The sequence below is a fragment of the Arachis ipaensis genome, chromosome B04 (genome assembly GCF_000816755.2).
Source record: "Arachis ipaensis cultivar K30076 chromosome B04, Araip1.1, whole genome shotgun sequence".
NCBI lineage: Eukaryota > Viridiplantae > Streptophyta > Magnoliopsida > Fabales > Fabaceae > Arachis > Arachis ipaensis.
In genome coordinates, this window is record NC_029788.2 from 55,094,730 (window position 1) to 55,109,155 (window position 14,426).

A 14,426-nucleotide genomic window follows, 5' to 3' on the forward strand; every position below is an offset into this window, starting at 1 on the left:
ATCACTTAAGATTGCCAAGGAGATCAATGAATGCATTGATTGAGGAAGAGATGAAAATGAACTTGATCTGGAGAATGCAACATCTCCTAAGCCCAATGAATTCCCCATTTCTGATCTTACCCATTCTCTATAAATTCTTTAATCTACTTTTATGAGCATCTTCCCCATTCCCATTTAAGATTCTGCAATTTTCTTTCCGCTATTTACATTCAGCTCTTTATTTCCAGCATTTACGTTTACTGCTATTTACTTTCCCACCATTTAATTTCTGCAAATCTCAAATCTAATTCTGCTTAGTTCAACTAGAACATTCCTCTAATTAAAGTTGCTTGACCAATCAATCCTTGTGGGATTTGACCTCACTCTATTGTGAGTTTTTACTTGACGACAATTCGGTATACTTGCTGAAGGAAAATTGTTGAGAGACAAGTTTCCGTGCATCAAGTTTATGGCGCCGTTGCCGTGGATTGATTTTGTATCAACAATGATTAAATTGGAGGATAACTAGATTGAGCATTTTTCTTTTGTTTGATTTAAAATTCTGTTTGAGTAATTTACTTTCAGTTTTAGTTATTTTCTCCCCTTTCCCCTACTTTTTTTAGTTGTTTACAATTCAGTCCACTAACCCACTAACTGTTTGATATATTGCATCACTCACACTAACAGCAATTCTAATAGAAATACTTTCTGTATCTATTTCCTTGCTTGTGCCTTGTTGGTTGTATGACAGGGAGAAGAAGCGGGGCTTCAACTTCCTTTGATTCTGAACCTAAGAGGAACTTCCTTAGATTAAGGAGGGAAGCAAGAGGAAAGAGAGTAGTTGGTGCGAAAGAAGAAGAGGAGTATTTTGAACCAAACATGGATGAAAATATGGAGAACCATCATGAAGAAGAGGCTCACAACTATGGCAGAGAAGGTCTAGCAAATCATGCTGGGCAGGAGAGAAGAGTTTTAGGCTCTTATATCAACCCAAACCCAAGAAACTGTGGGAGTAGCATTCAAAAGTCAACCATACATGCCAACAACTTTGAACTATAACAACAATGAAATCTAACAACTACTTATTGCAAGGAACAAATAACAACAATTAAAGGAAACAAGATCTACATGAATTACCTCAAATTGCATTAAAAGAAAATATAATGAACAAGAGTAGATCTACAAACAAAATAGAAGAAAGGAATAACAACAATAGAAGAATGATGAATGTAACAACATAAAATTGAAAGGTAGAAGAAGAGAAAAGCATGAATTGAAACCTAGATCTAAATTATTGAACTAAACCTAATCCTAATTCTAATCCTAGAGAGAAGTGAGAGCTTGTCTCTCTAAAAACTAACTTTTCCTCCCAAAATTAAACTAAACTAAACAAATATGTGAAAGTATCTTAATTCCCCTTCAATCCTTGGCTTAAATAGCATCAGAAATGAGTTGGATTGGGCCCACAAGGCTTTAGAATTCGCTGGCCACGTATTGCTTTAAGTGGGTCATATGGCAGCAACGACGTGTGTGTGTACAGTGCGCGTACGTGTCACCATACGTCTAGCAACAATGGCAAATCTTTTATCATTTCAAAGCTCCAGATGTTAGCTTTCCAAAGCAACTAGAACCGTATCATTTGGACCCTTGTAGCTCAAGTTATGGTCATTTAAGTGCGAAGAGGTCGGCTTGACAGCTTTTGCGATTCCTTCATTTCTTCATGAGTTCTCCATTTATACATGCTTTTTCTCCATTCCCTTGATCCAATCTTTGCCTCCTAAATCTGAAATCACTTAACAAACATATCAAGGCATCTAATGGAATCAAGGTGAATTGAATTTAGCTATTTTAAGACCTAAAAGCATGTTTTCACACTTAAGCACAATTAAAGGAGAAGTTATAAAACCATGCTATTTCATTGGATAAATGTGGGTTAAAAGGTTATAAAATCCTCTAAATTCAATACAAGATAAACCCTCCAAATGGGGTTTATCACTTACCTAAATAGCCTACCTTTTATCTTCAATTGTTAGCCAATTTTGAGCCTATGCTTATCCCATTTGTTCTTAATTGTAGCACATTACAAGCCTTAAGTGAAAAATAATAAATATCCCTTGTTTGGATCTTTGATTAGCTTAGGCTAGTGAGAGTGTTTATTATTCAAGTTTGGGAAAAGTTTGGAACGTTAGGTTTGGATAAAAGGGTATTTTGTATTTTTATATTTGGGAATTGGGTGCATACTCATGTGTTAATTAAATGTTTAGACCTTATGCATTGATGTTCTTGTATATAGTTTTGTTTAAAAGAAAGAAAAATGAGAAAAACAAAAGAAAAAAAATAAGTATGGAAAAGAAAAGAAAAAAATATAGAAAAAGAAAGAAAAAGAAAAGCAATAAAAAAGGGACAAAATGCCCCAAAGTAAAGTCTAATAATAATCAATGCATATGTGTTGTGAAGTGAAAAGAAAATGCATGAGTATGTGAAAAAAGTGAAGAATGGGTAGTTAGGTTAGCACTTAAATTGTATAGGTTGTCATAGGTTAAGTGGGAAGTTTAAGTTAATCAAAGATTCAAATTCTAGTCCACTTAACCATATACAATCCTACCTTCATCCTAGCCCCATTTCAACCTTGTGGAAAGACCTCATGATATTTGTATGCATGCAGGAAGTAATTGTTGATTCTTAGATGAAAAACAAATCTTGGAAAGCATGATTAAGGGAGAATTGAGTGAATCAACCCAATACGCTTAAGCGACTAGAGCGGATACACATCCGGTGAGGGTTCGATTGCTCAATTACATGTTTTCACCTATGATCATCACTTTTCTTGCAAGTTTGTAAAAATCTTTAATAACTCAATTTAATTGTGGATTTGATTTGATTGCTATTACTTTAGCCCTTATGCTTATATGTGTTCTGATGACAAGTCATCTTAGCCTAGTTTTACTAGTCTTTTTTCTTTGTTTTTATTAGGTTTTATGCACTTTCTTGCAATGTAAGTAAGTAATTTGGAGTGGAATTGCATGTTTTGTTGAATCAACCAACCACCCTTTAATTGATACAAAATCATGAGGTTTAAGCAAAAATTAATTGAATTATGAATGAATTTTAAACTTTGTGAATTTGGTGATACTTTGATTGGTTAATTTGATTACTTGTAGGTGAAGAAAAGAAAAAAATAAGAAAAGCGTGGCCTAAGGAGCGTGCCTAAGAGAAGAAAAAGCGTAGCAACATTGAGGAAGAATGAAAGCTAGGTTGGAAGAGTGAACCAAGCTCCACAAGGAAAAAAAGGAGAAAGCAAGGCACAAAGCTCAGTTCACTTAGTTAACTGAGCATCAAAGAAAGCAAGGCAAAGACATAAAGCTTAGTTCACTAAGTGAGCTTTATTGGGGGTTCTCCAAAATTAATTCAACACACAATTCCAAGGAATGAAGCCTTAAGGTCTCGAACTCATGACCCAAGGGAAGCAAGGAACGCTCTTTGCAAGGAAAACAAGAATAATTGGCCAAAAAGCCTTCTCCAAGGTTCGAACAAGGAACCTCACACTACCATGCTTGCAAGGAAAATAAACCAAGGTGATTTGGCTAAGATTCGAACCTTGGAGCTCATGCAAGATAAGGGAGGAGCGCTACTCTTTGTGAAAGGAAAATTAGCCAAAATGGCTCTTCCATGGTTCGAACTAAGGAGCTTCATGAAAGGCAAGGAAGGAGCGCTCCACTCTTCCAAGGAAATCAGCATCAATTTGCTTTCACCAAGAATCGAAGTTGGGAGCATGAAGCCCAAAGCAAGGCATCACAATGGGGAGCTCAGTTGGCTTTCCCAACTGAGTGCTACTCTCCCCCATCCACCACACTTTGGCACGCCAAGGAAGGAACCTTGCACACTATGACACGGCCAGGGAGCTAGGACGCGCGCTTGACACACCCAAGGCAAGACATAGAGCTCAGTTCAAATTTCCAACAGAGCTCTAGTGGAGTGCAACACGGACAAGGGGCTGGCGCACCAAATTGGGAAACACAAAGCAACATTGGGCGCTCAGTTTGGTTTTCCAACTGAGCCGTGCCCTGGGAGTGCACCATGACTCAATTTTGAGTCAAAAAATGAAATAAAATCCAATTCGTCACAAAATTAAAAAGCCCGCTCTAAATTTTAAAATCCAAAAATACGAAGTGTATAAATAGAAGCTAGTTTGATTTAGTTAGGACCACCTTTTTCGCTTCTTTGAGAATTTCATTTTTGTAATTTTGAGTGTTTTACTTTGAATTTAGATTTCTGAGAAATTGGAAGGAGAATTGATCTCTCTTCTTCTTTGTTCTTGCTTGAGCACTCTTTACTTTTTGTTTTGGATCTTGGGTGGAGAATTGAAGAAATTCTGTTTCAATCTCATCTTGAGATCTCTTGTTTTATCTTTCTGCATAATTCTAAGAAACTTTGATTTACATTTCGAATTCTGTTTACTGCTTTCTTTTTTCTACTTCTTCTGCAACTTACTTTTCAATTTCTTTTGCACTTGTTCTTGTTGGATCAAGGAAGGATTTGAGATCTAGACCTGTTTTCTAGTCTCTTCCACTCCTGAGATCTTTAATTTCTCTTTTAATTTCTGCAATTGAGCTACATTTACTCTCTGTTTTAATTCTTCAAGCATTTTTATTTTTCTGTTTGAGATCTACTTAAATTCAACTCATCTTTGGCTCTTCTGTTTATTGCAATTTACTTCTGCTTGTTTAAATTTCTGCAATCCTAGTTCCCAATTCCTTTTATAATTCAAGCAATTTACCTTTCTTGCACTTTAAGATTCAGTCATTTACATTTCTTGCAATCTAAGCTTCTGCAATTTAATTTACTTGTTCTTTAAGATTCAGCACTTTTACTTTCTGTTCTCTTAAATTTACTGCAATTCTTCCCTCTCCCTTTACATTTCATACAATTTAGTTTCTGTCAATTACAAACCACTCAAATCAACACTTGATTCGCTTGACTAAATCAAACACTAAACTAAAATTGCTCAATCCTTCAATCCCTGAGGGATCGACCTTACTCATGTGAGTTACTATTACTTGATGTGATCCGGTACACTTGCCGGTTAGTTTTAAGTGTTTGGAATTCGTTTTCCAAAATACACCATCATGTTCTCTTGGAATTGATTTATTTTGACCAAGTAGTTGCATTCATTTAGATAGATTGCATGTAGATAGGTTGAATTTACTTAGTTTGCATTGAATAAATGTTGATACCCTTTATTTCTTTCTTGATTCTAGCATGAGGACATGCTTGGTTTAAGTGTGGGGAGGTTGATAAACCCCATTTTCAAGGTTTATATTGTGCTTAATTTAGAGAATTTTATCAACTTTTCCCATATTTATTCAATGAAATGGCATGGTTTCATGATTCTCTCCTAATTTGTGCTTGGGAGTGAAAACATGCTTTTAAGGCCTTAATTTGATAATTTTGATTCACCTTTGATTCCACTAGATGCCTTAATGTGTTTGTTAGTGAACTCAGGTTGGAAAGGCTAGGAATGGATCAAAGGAGTGAAGAGAAAAGCATGCAAAGTGGAGAATTCATGGAAAATCAAGGATTTGGAGTGCATACGTCGACGCGCACGTGTGACAGACGTGCACGTGTGAATATGAAGTCGCATGGCGACGCGTACGCGTGAGAAGGAAAATGCCAAACGATGCGTACGCGTGACCCAGCGTACGTGTCGCAGCTCGCACGTGACCTCATTAAAGTGAAAATGCTGGGGGCGATTTCTGAGCTTCCCAGGCCCAGATCCAACTCATTTCTGAGGCTATTACATGCAGAATTCAAGAGCGATCAACCGGGGGGTTGATTCATATACTTAGTTTTAGAGAGAGATGTAGAATTATAGAGAGAGGCCCTCTCTTCTCTCCAGATTAGGGTTTTTAGTTTTCTTCCTTTTAGATCTAGATTTAAATTCTCTCCTTTACTTTAGTTTTCTTTTACTTTTATTTGCTCTAGCACTTTACTTCTCTTGTTGATTCCTTTATTTTGTCAATTTTAGTTTATGAACACTTTTGTTGATCTCTATTTTTCCTTTAATGCAATTTATTGTTTTCAAGTATTTTATATTTGCTTTAGTTCCTATTGTTGATCTCTTGCTTTTGTAGTTATAGCTGTTATTATTTCTTGCAAATTACCATGCTTTAAGTTTATTGCTCATTAGGTGTTTGATGAAATGTTTCTTTTTGTCATGAGTTAGATTTTTATCCTCTTGGCTTGACTTGAGCAATTGGAGACTCTTGAGTTATCAAACTCTTTTGTTGATTGATAATTGGAAGTTGCTATTTGACTTGAATGACCTAAAGCTAGCCTTTCCTTAGGATTTGACTAGGACTTGTGGACTCAAGTTTATTGTATCCACTTGACTTTCCTTCATAGTTAGATTGATGATGATAATAAGGATAGGACTTCTAGTTCTCATACCTTGCCAAGAGCTTTCTTAGTTGTTAGTTTATTTATTTTGCTATTTACATTTCATGTTCATTATTACAAAAACCCCAAAACATTCCTTCCTAGCCAATAACAAGAACACTTCCCTGCAATTCCTTGAGAGACGACCCGATGTTTAAATACTTTGATTATTTTTATTGGGGTTTGTACTTTTGACAAACAAAATTATGATTGAGGATTGTGTTCCGAGGGTTACCTGAAACTGTAGGTCGATCTCGGATGAGATATTCTGTACTGGTCGGAGATGACGTGTCCGGCTGGCTGGTGGCGGCCGGAGCTGTTGTGTCCGATTGTTGGACTTGCTGCACTTCTGATCCTTAGTCACCGGAGGGTGGCGGGTACCTGCAAGGGACTCCGATGCTTAAGTTAGCACGGGTATTAAGCAGGTTTCTTGTAGAATCAGAGTATGAGTTTTACCTGGGTGCTCCAGTGTATTTATAGTAGTGTGGGCTGACCTTTCTGATAAGATAAGTTAGTTATCTTATCTTATCTTATCTTATTTTGGGTGAAGTCAGCTTATCTTCAAGGGAACCGCCTTTATCTCTATAGGCTTGGATTACCTTTGGATTTGGGTTGTGTTCTTCTATTTGGGCCCTTTACTGGGCTTTCCTGTTGATTTGGCCGATCTCTTTAAGAAGATATCTGATAGTCGGACCTGAAGAGGTCGGTCGCCATGTCGCTAAACATCCCGGGTCGGACAGCTCGACCCAGGGTATGAACAGTGCCCCTGCTTGAGCTCGGTTTTTTGACTTCGAACTTTTTATAGTGAAGCCGAACTCGAGCACTTTTGTCGATTCCTTTCTTTGTAGAGCTTTTTTGAATGTAGAACGTTTTTCATCTAAAAACACGCGCTTTTGTATTAGCGCTTCGTTCTAGGGAACGTGCGAGGGTTTAATACCTTCATTAATTGGTATTAATTGCCCCGTTTCTCTTGGCTTTATTTTGAATTTTGCTTCCTCAGAAAAACGGTTTCTCTTCTTCCTTTATCTTTGTAACTCCTTCGTTCTCTCTATCTCTGTCTTTTCTTGCATTGCGGTGCCTTCCAGTGGTCCAGCGATTCCTTCCTTTCTACTTCTTCCAGAACTTCTCATTTCTCCAGGTTAGTTCCATTTTGAAATTACTTTTCTCTTTTGTTGCTTTGGCTTTGGTTTTGTGGTGAAGTTTTGATTTTGCTTGGAGAAAGTTTGGATCTTTCTATTTTTGTTGCGCCTAATTGCTGTTGTATTGTGTGTTCTGGGAGTTTCTTCGTCTTTCATATGAACTTTTTTGCTTTTCCTGTTGCTTGATGCTTTTAGGGCTTTTGCATGTTATCACCGTTTCTGCTTGTGCTTTCGATGATGGTTTTTGTTTGATTCTGAAAAAGGTTGTGTCTTTGATGATTTTCTGCTTTGCATTTTTTATGTCGACAATGCTTTTTGTTGATAGACTATAGAAAGATAGTGGCTTAGATGACTTTTGTGTTTTTACTTTCCCTTTTTCAAAACATTTGTCTACTTGAAATCTTCTTTTCTTGTTTGGGAAATGCCGGGACGTAAGCTGTAGATTTTTCCTGAAATCTTGCTTTGCCACTGCCTCCAAAGAATGCCCCAGGACTTTGGTTTAAGTCTTGGGGTTTTCCTTTTCTGTCTGTATCATATTAGTCGAGTTTCTTTGCCCTTCCTCCGAGATGTTTTTTAGTGATCCAATCTTCATTTTTTTTTGTAGGATTAGTTGGCCTCATGTCTTCTCGCAATAACGTTGTAGAGATGTCTTCCAAAGTTCCCGAGGGGATGTCCGATTGGCTGGACTCCCTTGTCCTAATGTGTGTCTCTGTCGTGGACGCTGAATTTTGTGTAGAGTTGAGAAAACATCATAGGATTTGTGGTAATAGTGCTCGGGAGAGGGATTATGAGCTTGTAGCTCCTGACTCTGATGAGAGGGCTTGTTTTCCTACTTCGGTCGAGGGGGAGCATCCCTTCTTCTATGCCTATGAATATTTCTTCAGCCAGTTGGACGTTATTTTTCCTTTTACTGCTTTCGAGACCGACTTGTTGTGGTCATGTAACATTGCTCCATCCCAGCTTCATCCGAATTCCTGGGGTTTTATCAAGATATTTCAACTGCTTTGCCAAGAGTTAGGCATAACACCTGCTCAAAATCTTTTCCTCTATCTTTTTGTCTCGGCCAAGCCCGGAGGTTTTTCCAAAAAGAAAGCTTCCTGGGTTTCTTTCAGATCGGCCCAGGGGCATAAACTTTTTGCCATGTATGATGAGTCTTTTAAAGATTTTAAGAATTATTTCTTCCGAGTCCGTGCTGTTGAGGGGATCCGCCCATTTTTTCTTGATGAGAATGACGAGCCGGCTTTTCCTCTAGAGTGGCAAAAGAATGTGAGAGTGCCTCGTTATACATGAGAGATACTTAATGAGGTTGAGCGGGCTTTTGTAGTTGTTCTTGAAGATTTGTGGGGGGAACCACCCCATCTGGATACAAAAAGATTTTTGAGTGATCCATCTTTGGTTCGAACTGCTTTGGGTACTATCTGACTTGTTTCTTATACTTCTTTTTTAGTTTTGCTTCTCCTAGGTTGTAACTCATCCTTATGGTTGATTCTGTATTTTTAGAGATGTCGAAAAACAATGATTCCATGAATGCCTACAAGAAGGCGAAGAAGGCTGCTGCTGCTCAAAACATCTCGGCCAAGGCGGCCGGAGAGGGATCTTCTCAAGTTCCAGTGAAGCCGCCCGTGCCTAATTCTCCTGGGCCGAGGAAGGTGATCCCACTCCTCGAGTTCGTCTAACTGATCCTCCACAGACTTCTGCCACTACTTCTGGTGCTCCTCTCAACAAGAAACAAAAAACAATTGAGCCTTTCAACCTTGACGCTCCTGATTTTAATGCAATCGAGTTTGTAGATCAGCAAATCGGTCCCTACGGTGCCCTCGCCATGGATGATGTATCAATCCTTCGCCATCTGGATTTTATGACCCGAAACAGTGTTAAAATGGCATATATGGGGGCTACCATGTACCGAACTGCTCAGAATCTTCCTCTCCATGCCACCAAAGAATTTATGGAGGAGGCTAAACAGGAGTTCGACCGGATGAAGGGACTGAAGGAAGAGCTTGAGGTAAAGGTAGCCAAGTTGGAGAAGGATCTAGAGAATGAAAAGGCGAGTTCCCTTGCTCTGGCGGCTTCTGTGCGGTTGGCTGAGGACACGGCGTTGAGGCATAAGGACAGTTATGTTACATCTTATCGGGAGGTGGTGCGTCTGAGGGAGGAGCTAGAGTCTGCCCGAGTAGACTATTCCAAGCTTCAAGGTCACCTCGTCGGCAGCGTGAACGCTGCTTATGATAATCTAAAAGAGCAAGTTCAAATTCTTGCTCCTGAGGTTGACCTTACTCTCTTTAGCTTGGACAATATTGTGAGGGATGGTAAGATTGTCCACAACGACCAAGATGATGATGATGCTGATCCTCCCCCTGTGCTTTCTGCCAAGGTACCCGCTTCTACGATTCCTCCGATTGAGGCTGGTCATTCTGTTTCTGATCCGGACTGTCAGATCTTGAACCAGGATGATGGTACCGTGGATGCTGTGCCTCTCCAGGCTCGCCCTCCTTCACCCCAGACTGATGCTGCTAAAAAGTCTTCTAATCTTTAGCTGAGTTTTCTTTGGATATTTGCGTAGCTGGCCTGGCTTGTGGGCTTTAAAACTCTTTATTTTGTATAGTTGAATATTTTGCTGACTGCTGGTACTCCTTTTGGTTGCTTGTTTAGCAACTTTTGTTTTAAAAAACAAGTAGCTTTCAAGCTTTTGGGCTTGACCCTAAAGCTTTATAATATTGTATTCTACAGCATGCTTGTTTGCACTTATCTTGGCACCTTTCCGGGTTTTAGAATACTGGAGCCTTACTGCTCGGCCTCTTTGAACTGCTTTATACTTGGAGGTCATAGATGCGTGGATCCAATTCGTATTCGCTTGCTCTTACTTGTATTTTATCCATAACCGATTTCTTTGCGTCGTCCTTTTCCAAGTTATTTTTGTAGTGGACCGGCTTCCTCATGTCGATCTCTTCTAAGTTATTTCGTAATCCTCTTTCTTGGACCTTTGTTAGGTCTCTTTCAGGGACTACTTTTATAATTTTTCGTAGGAGGTCAACTTCTTTACGTCGTCCTCTTTCTAAGTTACTTTTGTAATCCTTTTTCTTGGACCCTTGTCAGGTCTCTTTCAGGGATTACTTCTATAACTTTTCGTAGGAGGTCGACTTCTTTACGTCGTCCTCTTTCTAAGTTATTTTTGTAATCCTCTTTCTTGGACCTTTGTCAGGTCTCTTTCAGGGATTCCTTCTATAACTTTTCGTAGGAGGTCGACTTCTTTACGTCGTCCTCTTTCTAAGTTATTTTTGTAATCCTCTTTCTTGGACCTTTGTCAGGTTTCTTTCAGGGATTACTTTTATAACTTGTTTCTTGTAGGAGACCGACTTCTTTATGTCGATCTCTTCTAAGTTATTTTGTAATCCTCTTTCTTGGACCTTTGTCAGGTCTCTTTCAGGGATTACTTTTATAACTTGTTTTTCGTAGGAGACCGACTTCTTTATGTCGATCTCTTCTAAGTTATAGTAATTCCTCTTTTATAGGGTTGGCCAGACCTCTTTCCAGGGATTTGCTGATAACTTGGGTTGACTTGGTCCGACTTCTCAACATCGGCCAGTCTTTAAGTTATTATTTAGCAATCCATAAGACCTCGTCAGGTTCTTTTTTTGGATCACTTTCGATAACTTCTTGCATTATTCTGTGTTCATCTTTGCCGATTTGTAGAAGGTGGTTTCTGTCTTTCTTTGGTCGACCTTTAGATGAATCGCGTTTTCATCTTTATTGGTCTTTTATCGTGATCGTGCAATGAATCTGTTTTTCACTTTCTGCCGATCTGTTGCTTTATAATCGGATGATGAATGCTTCAGATTAATGCGTCTTGAGAATTTGTAGAATATCTAAAATATTTTTTATTCAAAAGAAATTGCAAATATATACATGTTGGAGTTTTTCATCCTTTTAAGTCGGATAATATCTAGATCTCAACTTGGTGCCTCATTAAAAAACCTTTTTAGGAAAAAGAGTGCATCCTATGATGAGATCTTTTACCTTTTCTAGCTATAGTACCTTCTTAGGTTGCAGGCGTGCCATGATCTGGGAAGCTCTCGTCCATCGAGTTCGGACAGTCTGTAGTAGCCCTTCCCAAGTACTTCTATGACTCGGTAGGGTCCTTTCCAGTTTGCTGCAACCTTTCCTTCTCTGGGTCGAGTTGTTCCAATATCATTTCGGATTAGGATGAGATCATTCTCCGCGAAACCTCTTGGCACTACCTTTTGATTATATCTTGAAGCCATTTGGCGCTTTAGCGCTTCTTCCCTGATCCGAGCTCTTTCTTGGATTTCCAGAAGTAGGTCGAGTTCTTCTCTTTGAAGTTGAGAGTTGGCTTCTTCATTGTAGTGGACTACTCTAGGCGACCCTTCCTCGACCTCTACTGGGATTATTGCCTCCACGCCGTACGCTAATCGGAACGGTGATTCGTTTGTGGTGGAATGTGGCGTAGTTCAATATGCCCATAGGACCTGTGGAAGTTCTTCAACCCAAGCTCCTTTTACATCTTGCAGTCTCCGTTTCAACCAAGCTAATATGACTTTGTTGGCAGCTTCGGCTTGCCCATTAGCATGAGGATGTTCAACGGAGGTGAACTTGTGCTTTATGTTCAAGTCGGCTACAAAATTCCTGAAGCCTGCGTATGTGAATTGTGTGCCATTATCTGTGGTGATGGAGTATGGAACCCCGAACCTCGTGACAATGTTCCTATATAGGAATTTCTGGCTTCTTTGAACAGTGGCGTTGGCTAGGGGCTCTGCCTCAATCCACTTTGTGAAATAGTCTACTCCGACTATGAGGAATTTGACTTGTCCTGATCCCTGGGGAAAGGGTCCGAGAAGATTGAGTCCCCATTTTGCAAATGGCCAAGGCGAAGTTACGCTAATAAGCTCTTCTGGCGGGGCGATGTGAAAGTTGGCATGTTTCTGGCATGGGGGACATGTCTTTACAAATTCTGTAGCTTCCTTTTGTAGAGTTGACCAGTAAAATCCCGCCCGAAGTACCTTTTTGGTGAGAGCTTGTGCCCCGAGATGATTGCCACAAATACCGCTGTGTACTTCCTCTAAAACTTCCCTTGTGTTAGAGGTCGGCACACATTTTAACAATGGTATTGAAATCCCTCTTTTGTATAGAGTGTTGTTTATGATGGTGTAGTACTGAGCCTCCCGTTTTAATCTCTTTGCTTCCTTCTCATTTATAGGGAGTGTTTCTTTTTTGAGGTAATTAATTATGGGGGTCATCCATCCTTGATCCTGACTTGTTATAGCTAGGACTTTTTCTGCTTCCGAGATTGACGGGTTCTGTAGCATTTCCTGGATGAGGCTTCTATTGTTGCCCCCTGGTTTGGTGCTGGCTAGCTTTGAGAGTGCATCAGCTCGGGCATTTTGTTCGCGGGGTATGTGACAAATCTTATATTCCCCGAGTTGTCCGAGCTGTTCCTTGGTTATATCCAAATACATTTTCATGGTGGGATCTTTGGCTTAGTAACTCCTTGTTATCTGTGAGGTGACTACTTGTGAGTCGCTGAAGATGTTGATTTTTTTAGCTCCAACCTCCTTAGCCAGCTTCAAACCAGCTAGTAACGTTTCATATTCTGCCTGGTTGGTTGAGGCCGGAAACCCAAATTTGAGGGAAAGCTCAACTTGGGTTCCTTCGTTGCTTTCTATTATCACACCTGCGCCACTTCCAGTCTTATTTGAAGACCCGTCCACGTAGAGATTCCATTCTGTGGGGGTTTCTAGGGTATCTGTGAATTCTGCAATGAAGTCGGCCAAGTATTGTGATTTGATGGCTGTCCGAGCTTCATATTGGAGGTCGAACTCGGATAACTCGACTGCCCATTGTAAAATTCTGCCTGCTAGATCTATTTTCTGCAGTATCCCTTTTATGGGCTGGTTGGTCCGGACCTTAATGGTGTGAGCCTGGAAGTACGGGCGTAGTCGTCGAGATGTCAGTATGAGAGCATAGGAAAACTTTTCTATTTTTTGGTAGTTCAGCTCGGATCCCTGCAGCGCTTTACTAATGAAGTATACAGGTTGTTACCCTTTGTCATCCTCTCGAACTAGTGCTGAGGCTACTGCCTGACTTCCTACCGCAAGGTACAATACGAGTGGCTCTTCCTTTCGTGGTTGAGTTAGGATAGGTGGTCGTCCCAGGAAACTTTTGAAATCCTGGAAGGCTTGCTCGCATTCTATTGTTCACTCGAAGTTCTTTCCTTTCCTTAGAGTGGCATAGAAAGGAAGGGATCTTATCACTGATCCCGCTAGGAACCTGGACAAGGCCGCTAACCTCCCGTTGAGTTGTTGTACTTCTTTGACACAAGTTGGGCTTTTCATGTTGAGTATGGCCTGGCATTTATCCGGATTTGCCTCAATTCCTCTTTGTGTAAGCATAAAACCCAAGAATTTGCCTGCTTCTACTGCAAAAGTGCATTTTGCGGGATTGAGGTGCATGTCATGCTTCCTTATAGTGTCGAACACTTGGGCCAGGTCGGACAATAATGTCTCTTCACTTTGTGTCTTTATTAACATGTCGTCCACGTAGACTTCCATGATCTTTTTGATATGATCTGAAAAGACTTTATTTATTAGCCTTTGATACATAGCTCCCGCATTCTTGAGACCGAAAGGCATTATAATGTAGTAGTAATTTGCTTTTGGCGTCAAAAACGAGGTCTTTTCTTGATCGGGTGGATACATGGGAATTTGGTTGTATCTGGAATATGAATCCATAAATGAGAGGTATCTATATCCGGATGAAGCATCTACCAGAGCGTCGATACCTGGGAGTGGATAAGGATCTTTTGGGCAGGCTTTGTTGAGGTCGGTGTAGTCGGTGCACATTCGCCATTTCCCATTT